Genomic DNA, 18,365 nt, shown 5'->3' on the forward strand with positions numbered 1-18,365 from the left:
TAAGACTAATGTTGAGTTCTTTCGACATTAGTTTAGTACAAATATCATTAAATCCATTTATAATAGTATTATAGAGGGGTGTTTAGTTGTTTATATAACTAAAAGGTCATTAAGTAATTATGAAGGGTAGTTTTTGAAAATTCAATTAGTATAAATAAGAGCCTTGGGCTCTCATATTTCTTGCACCATTCTCTCGATTCAAGAGTCTTTCTCTCCTTATCCCCCGAGCATTTCGGTCTCTCGTGATTCGACTTCTCTTTCTGTAGCTTAGTATAGTAAGGTGAGCGCTGAAGCGCTGCACGAATCTTTCTTAGAAAGATTCAACGACGAAGTTCTGCCCCTGCAGAGCCCGACTCCTAGCTAAAACCCCCTTGTAAGTAAGTTATGCTTACCTTATTTTAATATAGCTTATATTTAAAATTAGTATTGTTATTATGAACTTATAATAAATATTTGAGCTATTATTATAACTTATATAAGTGTCGTTATAATATTTTTTTTTAACTACTCGCGGTACGGGGAATTTGGTTTAAAGGGCCGCATAGGGTTGTTGGATTTCAGAATTGCTATATGCCAAAATGGTCCTGCCCTCCGGTGTTTTATGTCTGGCCCCTGTCTGTACATAGTGGTTGGAAAATATTGTTTAACGCTTATATAATAATAATAATACTAAGACTAATAGTTGGTCACGGTAAATATTAGACTAAAATTTAGCGATAATAATGCTAGGTTTCGTCGAAGGAAAATAGAATCGTTAGAAGCAAGCGCTGCCCGATTTTGGAATCATCACCTTAACAAGTGAGTGCATAGTTACTTTCAACTTACACATAGATATGAAGTATTTTATATAAATTACGTGCTATGTGTGCATATTATCTGAATACTTGCTATCTATGATAGATGAACGTTGTTATACATGTTTTCAATGATTTAAACTATATATGTATTTTATATCTACGAAAATGTTGGGGTAAAACATGGGTAGATGCAATAGGTGATGTGTGATAAAATGATGAGAGGCCTCGATGTTGATGTTGTTGATTCTGTCATCTAGCGGAGTATGGATGACGACCACGGACTCTTCTAGACAGTCCAGTGGAACACTAGCAGACTCGCAACCTGTAGGTGTTTGTGAACGATATGTTCACCGGTGTACTCCATCCCCCACATGGTTGCCTTTAGGACATTTATTGCTGAGGAATCCCCTTAGCAGTAGTGTCCGTCCCGATGATGATCCTTAGGCTAGGTCCCTTATGATAGGTGTTTAGGGACGTAATGTGAGGATAACGGGAACGGGTAATCGGGTTATTGTTGATCGATGAAATTAATAAACTTATTTATTGTGGGTTGAAAACCCTATGTGCTCACCAGGCTCCCAAGCCTGACCCACTCAGTTTTATGTATTACAGGTAGTGGCGCATGAGCATAGGTGTGATGTTTTGGACAAGGGATTACGGATATAGGCCTGTAGATATGAAATAATGTAGTAAGGCTTATATTGTACTGTTTATGCTTTTGATCTGTACGAACATGACATCCCGAGTCTTTTAATGAAATACATTTCTATGGAAATGCTTTTGATAAATCTTTATCATATTTTTGTTTTGGGACAAATTCTGCAACACTTTCATTTAAAATGTAACTCTGATTTTTAAACAAAGCATAAACAAACCGGTCTTTTCTGGCCGTGATTTTGGGGATGTCACAGTTGGTATCAGAGCATTAGTTTAAGCGAACTAGGAATTTGTAGGATTTCTAGACTTAAACTTAGAATGCTAAGCGATGATTGTGAGGTGTGAGCACTAGCTTATTTTAGGAATTGTGCCTAAAATGCTTTTATATGCTAAATGCTTTGTGCATAATATGCTGTTAATTGTTCGGATCTATGGTCTGTTGCCGACCGGATCTGGAAACCGTATGTGTTTAGGATTCTAAACCTACGACTACGATATTAGAACTAGCATTTAACGTTTCGGAGTGATAAGGACGATTTAAAACGTCTATCCTAAATAAAGATCTAAATTCACCTTATTCGGTGTATAGATCAAGATGGCAAGGACCCGTAGCGGAAACGTGAACGCAAATGGAGGTAGGAACCAACCCCCAGTGGTTCAGCAAATACCTGTTGTTGAAGAAGTTGCACCTGAGCCAGTCACCATGGCTGGAGTTCAAGCCATGATTCAGGCTATGCTAGCTGAACAAAGGGAAGAAATGAGACGGATGCTCCACGAAAATAGGGACGAACCTACCATACATGTTGAACCGACGGAGCCAGTTCCCGAGCCATCTGAGGAAGGGAACTATAGCCGCCAAGTGAGTCAAGTAGGGACTCAAGGTGAGCAAAAGGATGGCCCAGAAGGGAGAAACAACAAGGATGGGTGGATGTACAAAAATTTCTTGGGTGTGAAACCACCAAGTCTCTCAGGAAGCCCAAAGCCTGTTGAGATTATGGACTGGATCTCCGAGATGGAGATGGTGTTTGAGAGCTGCGACTGCAGCGAGAAGCAGAAGACTGTCTTCGATGTGAGACAATTGAAAACTGGAGTCTTGAGCTGGTGGAAGCTATTGGCAGATACAATGCCACGGGGAGAAGCTCTGAAAATGTCATGGGATGAGTTATTGGAACAACTGAAGGCGCAGTACTGTTCAGAGATAGACCTGATTGATCTGAACAATGAGTTCCAAAATTTGAAGAAGGGGAGAATGAGCATCGATGACTATGCTGCTGCATTTACGGAAAAGATGAAGTTGTTTCCATACCTAGTGCCAACCGAACTTTCCAAAATTGAGAAATTTGCAAACGGACTGCCGACTGACTTTGGCCCAACAGTCAAGATGGCAACCACTCTGAAATCAGCTGTTCAAGCAGCTAAGAACGTGGAGACCCAACAAAAGGAAAGAGGTCTGGAGAGGGCTGAGGTTGGTGAGAAACGGAAGTTCAATGGATCCTCGAAGTCCAACAAGAAGAGTAGATTCTCGAAGTCTGGTTCGAGGGGAGGAGGATCAGAAGCGAAGTGGTTTGATAAGTGCAAGAAGAAGCACTCTGGGAAGTGTGACGGAGGGGTCACTTGTTACAAGTGCGGAAAGCCTGGGCACTACGCCAATGAATGCACCCTCAACCAGAAAGCCTGTTATGGGTGCAATGAAGAAGGGCACATTTTGAAGGACTGCCCGAAGAAGAAGGAGACAGGAAGACCCAACATACTACCGAAGCCGAAGCCGAGAGCCTTCCAGATGACGCTCGAGGCTGCAAAGGAGGCAGCAGACGTCGCTTCAGGTACCTTTCTTGTAAATGGTTTGCCTGCAAATATATTATTTGATTCCGGAGCCAACTACTCCTTTGTGTCGCATAAATTTGGTGGGAAATTAGCATTGCCTGTAGAAAAACTAGATAATGCCCTGATTGTAGAAGTTGCCAGTGGCAAATTCGTACCTGTTAGTAATCGTATTAGGAACATCGTCATTGACCTAAACGGAAACGAATTCCACGAAGAGCTATTACCCATAGAGTTAAACGGTTTCGACATCGTTTTGGGTATGGATTGGCTTAGCGCCAACGATGCTGAGATTCAATGCCGAAAGAAGATAGTAAAGGTAAACCCACCCGGAAAAGAATCATTTATGGTGTATGGGGACAAACGCAGAGTGAATTCTGGAATCATCTCCCTGATGAAAGCCAGGAAATGTTTGTCCAAAGGATGTGCATCGTACTTGGCATTCGTAATCGATGCCAAGAAGGAGAAGAAAGAAGTGCAGAATATACCGGTTGTGTGTGATTATCCGGAAGTCTTTCCCGAAGATCTTCCCGGATTACCACCTGATAGGCAAGTGGAGTTTCGTATAGACTTGTTACCAGGAACAACACCGATAGCAAAGGCACCTTACCGATTAGCACCGACGGAGATGAAGGAGCTCATGACGCAACTTCAGGAGCTGTTGGACAACGGTTTTATTTGACCTAGTTCATCACCCTGGGGAGCTCCGGTGTTATTCGTGAAGAAGAAGGACGGAAGTATGAGAATGTGTATAGACTACCGAGAGCTGAATAAGGCAACGGTGAAGAACAAGTATCCATTGCCGAGGATTGATGACCTATTCGATCAGCTGCAAGGTTCGAGCTACTTCTCAAAGATCGATCTTAGGTCAGGATATCATCAGCTAAAGGTGAGAAAGCAGGATATTGAGAAGACTGCATTCAGAACGAGATATGGACACTACGAGTTCTTGGTTATGTCATTCGGGCTAACCAATGCTCCCGCAGCATTCATGGATTTGATGAATAGGGTTTGTAAACCATTCCTCGATAAATCCATGATAGTGTTCATCGACGACATTCTCATCTACTCGAAAAGCCAAGAGGAGCATGACAAGCATCTACAGTAAGTATTAGAAGTGTTGAAGAAGGAGAAGCTTTTTGCAAAGTTCTCCAAATGCGACTTGGATACGGGAAGTCCAATTCTTGGGTCATGTTGTTAACCAGGAGGGAATAATGGTTGACCTCGCAAAGATCGAGGTTGTAATGAAGTGGGAACGTCCAAAGAGTCCCACGAAGATTCGAAGCTTTCTAGGATTAGCCGGATATTATCGACGATTTATCCAAGGCTTTTCTTCGATAGCTGCTCCATTAACAGCTTTGACTCATAAAGGAGCTACGTATACGTGGAGTGAGAAACATGATGAGGCATTCGAGAAGCTAAAGAAGAAGTTATGTGAAGCACCGATACTTTCTCTACCCGATGGAGTCGAAGATTTAGTGGTTTATAGTGACGCTTCTGGAGTCGGGTTGGGTTGTGTTCTGACCCAAAGAGAAAAGGTGATAGCATACGCATCTCGACAATTGAAAGAGCACGAAAAGAACTACCCCACTCATGATCTGGAGTTGGCAACGGTAGTTTTTGCCTTTAAGATATGGAGGCCTTACCTCTACGGCACGAAGTGCAAGCTCTTCACTGATCATAAGAGTCTCCAGTATCTCTTTAATCAGAAGGAGTTGAACATGAGGCAACGACGCTGGCTAGAACTTCTCAAGGACTACGACTGTGAGATACTTTACCACCCAGGTAAAGCAAATATTGTTGCTGATGCTCTCAGTCGGAAAGTCAATCTGGAAAGGAAAAGGCCAAGAGCGTTAAGAATTGAAGTCGTCTCGACGATTGTGGAAAGTATCAGGAAAGCTCAAGAAGAAGCTTTAGAGAAAAATGACCGAAAGGAAGAACGTTTGGGAAGAACGTTAGTGTTTGGTACAAACAGTCGAGGACTGAAGGTATTCCAAGATCGAATTTGGGTACCTAAGACGGGAGGAATAAGAGATCTTCTGATGGAAGAAGCACACAAGACCATGTACTCGATTCATCCCGGTAGCACTAAAATGTATAGGGACCTAAAACCCTACTACTGGTGGCCGACGATGAAGCTCGATGTTGCAAAGTATGTGGTCGAGTGCGTAACATGTGCAAGGGTTAAGGCACAACATCAGAAACCGTATGGGAGTTTGGAACCTTTACCTGTACCCATGGGTAAATGGGAAGACATCACCATGAATTTTGTGACTAAACTGCCCAGGACGAAGAACGGTCACGACATGATTTGGGTAGTCGTGGATCGTTTCACCAAGAGTGCACACATCATAGCAGCCAACGAGAAGTGGTCTATGGATAAGCTCGCAAATGCTTACGTGAAGGAAATTGTAAGACTTCACGGTGTCCCTCTTACGATTATATCAGATCATGATAGTCGTTTCACGTCAAGGTTTTGGAGGAGTCTACAAGAGGAGTTAGGTACAAAGTTGTGTTTGAGTACTGCTTATCATCCGCAAACTGATGGTCAGAGCGAAAGAACGATTCAGACGCTGGAAGATATGTTGAGAGCATGTACCCTCGAATTCCAAGGGAATTGGGACGAGCACTTACCTCTGGTAGAATTTTCCTACAACAATAGTTTTCACTCGAGCATCAAGATGGCTCCTTATCAAGCCTTGTATGGGCAGAAGTGTCGTACGCCGTCTTGTTGGCTTGAAGCCGGAGAGAAGCAGTTTATGGGCCCCTAGATAGTCCATGAGACTGCTGAGAAGTTGAAGGTGATTAGGGAAAGGATGTTAGCAACCCAGGATCGTCAGAAGAGCTATGTTGACAAGAAAAGACGACCGATAACTTTCGAAGTTGGGGATTCCGTTTTGCTTAAAGTCTCACCGTGGAAGGGACTTATACGATTTGGGAAACGAGGAAAGTTGAGTCCAAGGTTTATTGGACCGTTCAAAGTTCTTCAGAAGATAGGGAACCAAGCTTACAAGCTGGAATTGCCCGAAGAACTCAATGGTATTCATAACACCTTCCATGTGTGTTATTTGAGGAAATTCACGGGAGATGTTCCCGACATAGTTCCAATCTCAGAGTTAAGGATGGATGAAAATAAAAGGTTGATCGAAGAGCCTGAGGCAATTGTTAACCGTAAGACTAAGAAGTTACGACGCAAGATGGTCGACTTGGTGCTAGTCCGATGGAAACATTCGAATGGGCCGAATCTCACTTGGGAAACAGAGGATGACATGATGAGTCGCTATCCACATCTGTTTGCTGATGCATGATTCAGGGACGGAATCATCCTAAGGGGGAGAGAATTGTAACGCCCGGGTTTCAGGGCTAAGCATTTTTTTCAATGTAATAGTCTAGGTCAACTCTTGTAACTCTTTTTGAAGTAATAAAGATGAAATATTTGAGTATTATGTGAATTATATGTGTTTATTATTTAATTATAAATGTATAATTAATAAAGAATAAAAATGAGCGTCAAAATTAAAGTGTGAGATAATCCCAATATCTCTACATAAAGTTGTAGAATATGTCTCAAGGTTTCCGTGCATATAAGGAACGCCGAAATCCGAGTTATAACGTCGAAGTTATGACCCGTCGAAGTTTCACGACAGAACCGGCACGATACCGGGAAGCGTGAATAGTGAATTTACGATAGAGCGAGATTTAGCCTTAGTGATCTAAACGAAAGTCATAGAATATGTTAAACTAAGAACATCGATAAAAAGAACTCCCAAATTTGACTTCGTATGAAGAAGTTATGAGATTTTAAACAGACCAATCTTGTCCCGGCTTGTTAAAAATATAACTTTAAAAATAAAGTCAAAATTAGCCGACGGAGTCTAAACGAAAGTTGTAGAGTACGTCTTCACCTACGCGTGGATATAAAGAACGTCAAAAACGGAGTTCGTATGAACGAGTTACAAATTATAATAGCATATTTACGTATTAAAATAAAGTATAAATCATGTATACGTACACATATATATACATATGTATATATCATTAGAAAGGTATCGACGATGCGGTCATTATAAGACTAATGTTGAGTTCTTTCGACATTAGTTTAGTACAAATATCATTAAATCCATTTATAATAGTATTATAGAGGGGTGTTTAGTTGTTTATATAACTAAAAGGTCATTAAGTAATTATGAAGGGTAGTTTTTGAAAATTCAATTAGTATAAATAAGAGCCTTGGGCTCTCATATTTCTTGCACCATTCTCTCGATTCAAGAGTCTTTCTCTCCTTATCCCCCGAGCATTTCGGTCTCTCGTGATTCGACTTCTCTTTCTGTAGCTTAGTATAGTAAGGTGAGCGCTGAAGCGCTGCACGAATCTTTCTTAGAAAGATTCAGCGACGAAGTTCTGCCCCTGCAGAGCCCGACTCCTAGCTAAAACCCCCTTGTAAGTAAGTTATGCTTACCTTATTTTAATATAGCTTATATTTAAAATTAGTATTGTTATTATGAACTTATAATAAATATTTGAGCTATTATTATAACTTATATAAGTGTCGTTATAATATTTTTTTTTAACTACTCGCGGTACGGGGAATCTGGTTTAAAGGGCCGCATAGGGTTGTTGGATTTCAGAAGTGCTATATGCCAAAATGGTCCTGCCCTCCGGTGTTTTATGTCTGGCCCCTGTCTGTACATAGTGGTTGGAAAATATTGTTTAACGCTTATATAATAATAATAATAATACTAAGACTAATAGTTGGTCACGGTAAATATTAGACTAAAATTTAGCAATAATAATGCTAGGTTTCGTCGAAGGAAAATAGAATCGTTAGAGGCAAGCGCTGCCCAATTTTGGAATCATCACCTTAACAAGTGAGTGCATAGTTACTTTCAACTTACACATAGATATGAAGTATTTTATATAAATTACATGCTATGTGTGCATATTATCTGAATACTTGCTATCTATGCTAGATGAACGTTGTTATACATGTTTTCAATGATTTAAACTGTATATGTATTTTATATCTACGAAAATGTTGGGGTAAAACATGGGTAGATGCAATAGGTGATGTGTGATAAAATGATGAGAGGCCTCGATGTTGATGTTGTTGATTCTGTCATCTAGCGGAGTATGGATGACGACCACGGACTCTTCTAGACAGTCCAGTGGAACACTAGCAGACTCGCAACCTGTAGGTGTTTGTGAACGATATGTTCACCGGTGTACTCCATCCCCCACATGGTTGCCTTTAGGACATTTATTGCTGAGGAATCCCCTTAGCAGTAGTGTCCGTCCCGATGATGATCCTTAGGCTAGGTCCCTTATGATAGGTGTTTAGGGACGTAAAGTGAGGATAACGGGAACGGGTAATCGGGTTATTGTTGATCGATGAAATTAATAAACTTATTTATTGTGTGTTGAAAACCCTATGTGCTCACCAGGTTCCCAAGCCTGACCCACTCAGTTTTATGTATTACAGGTAGTGGCGCATGAGCATAGGTGTGATGTTTTGGACAAGGGATTACGGATATAGGCCTGTAGATATGAAATAATGTAGTAAGGCTTATATTGTACTGTTTATGCTTTTGATCTGTACGAACATGACATCCCGAGTCTTTTAATGAAATACATTTCTATGGAAATGCTTTTGATAAATCTTTATCATATTTTTGTTTTGGGACAAATTCCGCAACACTTTCATTTAAAATGTAACTCTAATTTTTAAACAAAGCATAAACAAACCGGTCTTTTCTGGCCGTGATTTTGGGGATGTCACAGTTTTACTGCTTGAATGCTGCTTGCTTTGTGCTTTGTAGGACTCATATTAATGTGAGCTAACTGTTAAATGAATACGTTAAGTTACATGCTGCAAAGGTTAAATAATCTTAGAGTGATTGATTGGAACTACTATGCAAATTTGGTGGAGTCCAATCGTTGTAGGGTTGAGTCTTTTAGTCGAAGATTATTTAAGTTTTGTTGCATGTAATTATATTCATGAAGTGGTTAGCTGACATTAATAGGAGTCTTTCAGCAGTTGATGGTGAGGTGAGGTGGGGAATCCTAAGAGAGCCTATGAAGGGTTTTAGTATGAGTGGTGCACTATTTAGTAGATTTTGGGGAGTATCGTTATGAGGAGGTGACTTAGAGGAATCATGATGATTCTTGAGGAAAGTATGGATATGTGTGGAAGGTAGTGTTGGGCCCATATTATTGAAAGCACATGATCTAAACTCGAATCAAGGAAAGTCACGAGGATTCTAAAAAGCATCAGAAAGAGGAATTCTCTAGGTATGTTTTCATAATTTGTATGGTTGCTCTTCAATGTGGTGATGAGCACTCATGGAGCAGGTTCTGGTTCTGGTTTAAGTACAGGCTCTGGTGCTGATCCGATTGATGAGAGAATTCGTGAGTTCGTTACATATGAGACCCCCCCTGGTGTTTTGGATGTGACTCCTATTATCTTTGGTACCATCAAGGAGGGGATCATGGAGCCACTAGATGAACAAATTGGAGCTTTTCGTGCAGAGATTGTGGTTGGTTTGTAACGCTTGAAAATGAAGATGTTCCATGTTGACCTTTAAAATTGAAAAATGGCATTATAGCCCTTGTAAGCAGTACGCGGGGCGTACAACAAGTTACGCTTGGCGTATTAGCTGAGAAGCTAGTACGCAGGGTGTACACTTAGCGTACTGGTGGATGTGGTCGCGGGTCCGTAGCCTTGTACACTGGACGTACAAGAGGGAGATGGAAAACCTTAATTTTCTCTAATGTGTCCTATATAAGCTTTATGTTAGCCTATTTTGTTCATTTCCTAGCCAACCTCCATATCCTAAAAATCCTAATTCATCCCATAGTCCATGTTTGGTGATCTTGAGCTCTTGTGAGGTTTTGTGGAGGGTTTTGTAGATCTAGAATAAGAAAAAGAAGCTTAAAGACTTATTCTTTGCAGGAAGGCTTTGAGATCCAGCATTAGCATCTCCTTTTGGTGGATTGGAAGGTAAAATGTTCAAAACTTGGCATTTCATTTCATAGACACTACCACAAAAACAGCCTTTTAAGACACGCAATTCATGTCATAAAATGCTCAGACGACACGCAAATGGGTATCAAGGAAGGCCCTATCATAACGAAAGACGACACACTTTTGTGCGTCGTCTATTTACGACACTCATTTACGACGCGTATTTACGACACGCATTTACGACGCTCATTTACGACACACAATCGAAGGCCATGTCATAAAGGAAGACAACATACATTTGCGTGTCATAACCTTACGACGCGCGTTTAGGATACGCATTGCGTATCATTAAAGCCCCTATCATAAATGAAGATGACACGCATTTGTGTGTCATAAACTTCAACAACCATTCATGATATGCGTTTACGACGTGTCTTTAGAATACTCATTTACACATAATACAAAAATATGGAAACAAATACGTACCAAAACAATCAATTTCATCCAATAACATCATGTCAAAAAAATTTAATACATTGATATTAAGGAGATCTGATTGTACATTGTTGTTAAGGGGTTTTCCCTAACTATATATCTTAATACTACATTGCTATTAAGGGGAACCTTCTTGTTTCAGATATCATGTCAAAAAATATCCTCCAACCATTGATTTTCCACCTGGTGTACTGGACAGCTGTCCACCGGGCGTGGATGGCAAGTAATGACTTAAACATTAGCTGAAACAAAAAAGCTTTTATTACTCACACAATTAAATTTAGCTACCTGATAGAGTTGTTATATAAATATTTTGTTAATCACACAATCAAATTTAGCTACTTGATATAACAAGTTGACACTATGCATATCAACAAGACTTGCAAATTTTAATCATGCAACCATTAGATTAACATAAGCTAACAAATCCCAATAAACTGGATCAAACACTTCCTTTGGTGATGTTACAAAAACTCTTAAAATCATTGTTTTGGTGTTGTATTCTCACCAGTCCATTTTCTCGGTCTTTCCTAAGCTTGGGAACTTCATCTGTTGTTGCTTCAAAAAGGAAAAAAAATTGTCCCCTCCAACTTCCTCCATGTTTTCAACAGACCAACAAGTACATTAATGATGATTAGTTATGAATTGATGAGCTTGTGTTACCTTCATGATGATTTCATAAACATCATATGCAATAAAGGGAGCCTTCTGCCCAGATATGTTACTGATATGAGAGTATTTATCTTTGATCCTACAGTGACAATCAAAATTCATAAAGAGTGTCTTGCTATGAACTGGTTTTAATATGGAATCAGAAAACAAGAACATATAAAGCCTCGCTGAATTGATAATACTTAAAATAACAATAGAAAACCATAATGATTTTTCCTTGTGATTCGAGAGCCTAAGTGCTTAACCCGTTAATCCTATTAAGATAAAAAAGAAACAACCCCATAATCCAGTAAGCTATATACAGTTACCTTGACATCAGATGAAGTAACTTCATATATAGTTACCTTGACATCTGATGAAGCGTGACCCTTTACTTAGCATAACCCGTACGTTACCCTTAAATTTGAAACAGAAGTATGTGCATTTTAGGTAAATTTCCAATATAAGGTTGCAACAGATGCAACAATCTAAAAATAAATAAGCACAAATGTATTTGTATTTCTTGATCATACCATTCATACTCCTTAGAAATAAGTAAGTCTTAAACTTGCGCATAACTTAATACAAGTGTTATCCGATTGGTCCAAATGTCTAAAGTGATCTTTAATAACAACAAAAGTGATTTTTTTAAACCTCCATCAATATCTGATCATTAAAACACGATGATAAAAACAATAATCAACAAATAAACAAGGAATAGAAAAGAGAGATTTGAAAGGGCAAAAGAAGCTTCAATTTCAGTAAAATGGAAATGTACATATATTCCTAGCCGGTTCTTTTTAATAATAATAAAAAAAAAGACATTCCCCACTACTTCTATGACTCTTATTTTAGCTATGACTCTTATTTATGCTTAGCTAAGGTGGGTTCTAGAATGGGGTGTAAAACAGAAAATAAGAAATATTCCAAATAAGTCCCTCCAACTTTTCCCCTATATTTATGTAAGGCCTATTCTCTATCACACGAGGTTAGCCTTTCAAAATTACAGAAAGCACCTCAAAGTGAGGTTGTTTGAAGCATCCAAAGCTTCTTCATAAGTAATTGAATTCCAAAGATTAGGATATCCAATACTCCTGCATGTAGAGAAACTATTTTATTCATTACCAACATACTGATGTATTTAATTGCTTCACGAAAAAGTTTCAGAGATGGAATACAATCATCAATTTCAAAGAAAAAAAATAAAGATCAATTACTCACAGTTTCTTGTACCATCAATCACTTAAACCTTTATAAAAATTTGAATAAATGTGTGTTTATAAGCGTAAAAGTGTTAAGCGTTATAAAAAGACTTAATCACTAAGCCTTAGATCCAACTTGTGAAGCTTCATTACTGCTACAGCCTGAAAGTGTGATGTCATCATCATCGTCCACCTAAGAATCATGATTCTTAGATACATACTCTTTTACCCCTATGTTAAAGTCAACATTTTGTCAGAATGATCCTAAAAAGTGTAGTGCTTAGTGCACTAAGCTTACCAAGTGCAAGAGCAACACTTGAACAAAAAGTCTTGCAAATTAACGAGAATGCCCTTGTAAGTCGAATAATCAACAAAAGACGGTAGTATAAAACAGACCCTACCTTGTGTTGTCCTGCAAGCATTTAACAAAGGTGGTTTGTAGTTGTAGGAGAAAAGGTTTAAGAGTCATCCCATCTTTTTCTATTATGATGGTCAAAGTTGAAAAAATAGCACTTTTCACTTGCCATGGGAATCGGTCGCCTATGATTCAGATCAGAGGTCTGGAATCATCAAGGTAGAAAACACAAGTCAAGCAAAAAATAAAATAAGAGACTCTTAGGCATAAATGGTATATACCCTGTAATAAGGATAACAAACTCCTTGAGTGCTTTTTCACTTTTTACTTCAATTAATTCTCCAAGACCTTCAGAAGCGTGTTCTCTCAATTATGTAGACTCTCTTATTAGGCCCTGAAGGTATATAGGAAGCAATGGTTGAAGAGCCTTTATGAGACATAACCCAGGTATAACAATTGATCCACCCTATATGTTCATCAACAAATATTTATCTGTGTAAGTTAATTAACAAAGCAAAATCATGAAATAACTATTATTGAATATAAAGTGAATATATTTAACCTTCTTCTTTCTACGTTCCTTGTCTCCAGATGTGGATATAACATCATGAACTAATTTTATATATGATGGGAGAACTTCTTTTGGAACTGAACCAACAACTCTAGACAGTGCTTCCCAGGCAGCCTGTTGTGTATTATATATAATATAAATGGTGAAGTTTTATATATAAAAAATGGTAATAAAAAGTAAGATAAATGAAACATTACCGATACAATGGCAGAGTATGTGCCACTTAGTAAAATGATCAAGGTGGATATCATATTTGGAGCTTCATCCACCAGATAAATTTACTATTTTTTAAAAAGTATCCAAGCAGATATGCAGAACTGTGCCTAGTTGAAGCCTGCAAGTTATAACAACATATGTCAAAGTCAGATATATAGAGTGGAAGAGAAAAAATATGATATATTCTATAAAGCCTTACTTGGTTATCTCCAACCCCCTTGAGAAGTTCTGATATCAAATACTCAGTCCCTTCATCATCAATTACCAACACCACAGTTTCTGCAACCTTCTTTGCAAGATTTTGGACCTCCTATATTACAAATAAAAGCCAACTTAGCATGGAAATGGAAGCGGCTTTATCAATATCACTATGGGAATGTGAATAATGTCACAACTTCATATCGCATGATCATCATCTCCCATTGCAGAGAGCAAAGCAGGAAGAACTGTTGAAAGATGGACATTTAAACCAGAACCTGCTACCTCCACAACAGCTCCTATAACATGTGCATTGAAAGCAATAGAAACAATGTTTCCATCAATAGTTAGCATCATATATATAATCAAAGTATAACATTTGATCCAACCCAATGAGTCCTATTTTTCCATGATTCTGTAATGGATTCAGTATCTAATTTTAAATCACATCATCTTGGTAAACAAATAGTTGGAAGCCACTTCGAGCACTTGGCCACAAGAATCCAGGTGTAGTTTTGATTTCTTGCCACTACAATAACACATTATATTTATATTAATTACAAAACTTGATTGACCCAAAAAAGAATTATCAACCATTTTAAGTTGTTTCACTTTCTTCACCACTTCACCTTAAAAGTATCAAGATCAAAGATATGCAAATCATGAAGTATCTGCATGATGAAACAAAGTAAAAAATAGCAGAATCAAATATCATAACTTTTAAGATTTAAGCTCCATTATATATGATAATAAAGAAACAAATAACAACCTGACTTCTTTGAGGGTATCATAGAAGCCACCAAAAACAACGAGCTTGTGCTTATACGAAAGCTACAAATGAGGTCTAGGGTTTACATGGAAATCCTAAAAGATGGATGACATAAGCAAAATCAGAAAGATATGAACATACCATTCGATGACCAGAACGTGGACTGCGAGGAGGGGGTTGTTACGGCTAGAAACTAGCTTCCAATCTCCTTTATCTACATCATACCAATAAAGATCGCCATAAACATATGTTTGTATAATATATCAACCATTTTCGAAGTAAGTTCAAGCATAATTTCAGAGAAGGTCACATGAATTCATCTATAAGACATAATGTCCAATTGTTGTAATCTTCCATCCCTAAAGTCACCGGTATAGCGTATTTTTTCTTTGGAGTAATCGTCGTTGCCCCATAACTTCGGAGATGACGTGCCTACTGTTGCCTTGATCGACGTCGACAATCGGGAATGGCAAGTAATGATGGCCGAAGTGCGATGGAAAAAGTAGGCGGCAGTCAATTTCAAGAGGGGGAGGGAAGGAGTGTCAATAATTAGGGCAAGAGAGAAAGGAGAAAAAAGGAAAGCGGGTTTTTAATATTTTAGGATTTTATTTTCCCTTTGGCTATTAAAGGATGGAACGCGCGTTCCATTAAAATTTATAATGCGACATCCTTAGACGACACACAATTTATTATAGGTGCCCTCTGTGTTTTTTTGTTTAGACACTAATTTTAGGGCATGCAAAAATGCGTGTCTTAGATCCTTTAAATTTTGGGAGATATGACATTATTTTTTGGACACACACATTTGCGTATCATAAATCACCGCGTGTCATGGTTTGCGTGTCATTAAAGGCCTACATTCTAGTAGTGAGATCTACTTCTTAGCACATTTTTGGTCATTTTGGTTGGTGATTGTTAAGGTCATTTTGGAGCTTGTCTTTATAGATCTGGATATTTTATGGGTTGATTGAGCATAAAGGTGCAAACTTTATGGTGGTTTCGGTCCCATGCATGTATTAAGTCAAGTATTAAGCTCCTTTGAGCTCTAGAGTCCCATTTCTCCATGCATGCACATAAAGTTGGCAACTTTATGTGATTAACCACCTTGGGGAAGTCAAATAAGAGTTAGGATCAAAGTCTTAATGGATTAAGAGCCTATTTAGAAAGTTGGCCATGGCCGGTGAGTATGTTTGTCATACAAGTATGTACACTATGTGTACAAGCCTTTCATGTTGTACGTTGAGCGTACAGGTTGAGTACGCTCTACGTACTCACCAAGCTTGGACTTCTTCGTTTTCGGTTTTGGTTTTGGGCTTGGTTGTCTTGGGCTATGTTGGGCTATCTAGATTTTATGGTTGGGTTTTTGTGAAGTTATTGGACTTTCTTGGGTGAAGACCCATGAGAGGAATTGGGCCCAATTTGGAAAATTGGGCCGTACTTGGGACTTAGACGCTTATTTTGGATTTTGGGCTTTTGGACATGTGGTTTGGGCCTTGGCCTTGCTCCAGGTTGGAGGAAGGGTAAAAAGGTATTTTACCCTAATTTGGACTCATAGTGTGATTCAGGAGCTAGTTATTAATGGGCTGTCATTTTGGTATTTGATAGCGCGTGGATGTTAGTGGATCTACAGTCAAAGATTTATTCAGGGGTTCAGCTGTTGTGGTGAGTCTACTCATTGTACTATGGGTCGAAGGCACATATGTTGTCCCATTTGGTTTATGTATTATAGGAAGACCAGTGGTGACCCTTAGCATTGGTATGAAAGACCAGGAGGTGGCTTCTAGCCAGTCTGTATGCAAGACTAGAGTTTGGACTCTGATAATTAAGTAGATAAGTAGTTGTAGATTTTATGCTAGTTGTCTTTATGATACTTGCATGGAAGACCAGGAGGTGGCTCCTGCAACTTGTCTGTAAGTCCCAGGGTTTTGTCCCCAGCCTAGCAAGGAAAGACCATGATACAACTCGTGGTATAATGGCAAGACTATGGTTAGCACATAGCACCTCCTATTGAATGTTGGACATGTGTGTTATGTATGGATCGTATGTTATGTATGGTATGTGGTATTTGGGGAGATCACTAAGATTTGTGCTTACAGTTGTTGTTTATGTTTCAAGTACTTCCAATTCGAAAGGGAAGGGTTCGGCTTGATCACAACGCATACACCCATGCTTTTTTATCATAAAATAGTATGGATATGTGTGGAAGGTAGTATTGGGCCCGTATTACTGAAAGCACAAGATACATACTTGTATCGGGGAGAGTCTTGGAGAATCTAGGAAGCTTGTGGAAGGAGGATTCTTGGGTATGTTTTGATAATTTGCATGTTGTATTTCAGTTTGGTGATGAGCACTCAGGAAGGAGGTTCTGGTTCTGGTTTCATCTCAAGTGCAGGAACTAAGCCGATTAGCGAGTAGATGCGGGAGTTCATCCCGTCGTAGATTAGCCGTGATATTTTGGAGCAGACTCTTGTGATATTTGGTACGATCAAGGAGGGGATTCTGGAGATCTTGGATGAGCGCTTGGGTGCGTTCCGTTCTGAGGTTATGGAAATCCTTAGAGCTCGCACTCTTTTTTTCCGTGAGTTTTGTGCTTACGGAGCTCCCACATTCTCTGGGGAGAAGGAACCCATTGCCATTAGGAGATGGTTAGTGGACATGGCTAACATGCTCAGGACGAGTTTTCGTCCCGCGGAGTCGAAGGTTGGATTTGCTTCCTACCTTTTAAAGGATAAGGCACGGGGCTGGTGGAAGGAGGTAGGACGTGAGGTGGGTGATAGCGTTGTTCATGCGATTACGTGGGAAGATTTTTCGACCAGGACTCTGAGCTGAGTTGGCACCGGTGATTGAGGTGCAGCAGTTGGTGCGAGAGTTTCAGGATCTTTGCCAGACTACTGAGACTGTGGCAGAGATCATTGCTAAGTTCCAGGAGAGGGCTTTATTGGCTCCACAGTATGCGGCGGACCAGGAGATGAAGAAGGTAAAGTATCGTTATATGTTGAGGGATGACATCAAGGAGTTTGTAAGTATATCGAGGTGCACGACCCTGAATGATATGAATTCTAGATCCCGAGAGTGGGAGATCGATTTGGAGCACCTGAGGAAGAGGGGGCCAGATCAGGTGTAGGTAGTGGAGGGTCCCGAGAAGAGACCCAAGACTTCGGATCAGCATTTGAGGGCCCAGCGGGGTCGGGGTTAGTGCAACATGTGTGGGAAACTGCATGATGGAGGTTGTCGTTATAGGGGTATGGGCTGCTACAAGTGTGGCAAGGTTGGTCATGTCAGTAGGGATTGTCCACAGGGGAAAAAGCCCGTTATGTTTTCACTACAAACAAGTGGGCCACATGAAGGTCGAGTGTCCGATGTTGAGGGGAGGAGCAGTGAGTGCACCTACTCTGGCTACTTTGAGGATCACCGATGGTCGTGAGGGTAGGGCAGGAGCCCCAACTGTGACATCCATAAAATTTAAACTTTTCAAAACAACCTTTTTCTATAGAAGTGTTTACAAAAAATGTTGTTTCCAAAACATTATTTAAAAATCATAATCTCTTTCAACATAGTTTTCAAAACATTCACATTATCAAAGTTTCCCATAAATCATAATTTCGAAACACGAGGATGTGTACGGTCACGCCTTCACCTTGCCACGATCCACTGAAGTACCTAAAACGATAA

The 18,365-nt window shown here is 39.5% G+C and overlaps 1 long non-coding RNA gene across 1 annotated transcript; it reads left to right on the forward strand.

Annotated features, from left to right (window-relative positions):
* The first annotated feature begins 246 nt into the window (after positions 1 to 246).
* Positions 247 to 1,617, forward strand: LOC145069092 (uncharacterized). Its single transcript, XR_013689271.1, has 3 exons — positions 247 to 377; positions 730 to 798; positions 1,410 to 1,617. It is a non-coding gene; the product is annotated as an uncharacterized LOC145069092 (long non-coding RNA).
* The last annotated feature ends 16,748 nt before the right edge of the window (positions 1,618 to 18,365 follow it).

The sequence above is a fragment of the Lactuca serriola genome, chromosome 1, assembly GCF_051521515.1.
Source record: "Lactuca serriola cultivar US96UC23 chromosome 1, Lser_US96UC23_V15, whole genome shotgun sequence".
NCBI classification, from domain to species: Eukaryota; Viridiplantae; Streptophyta; class Magnoliopsida; order Asterales; family Asteraceae; genus Lactuca; species Lactuca serriola.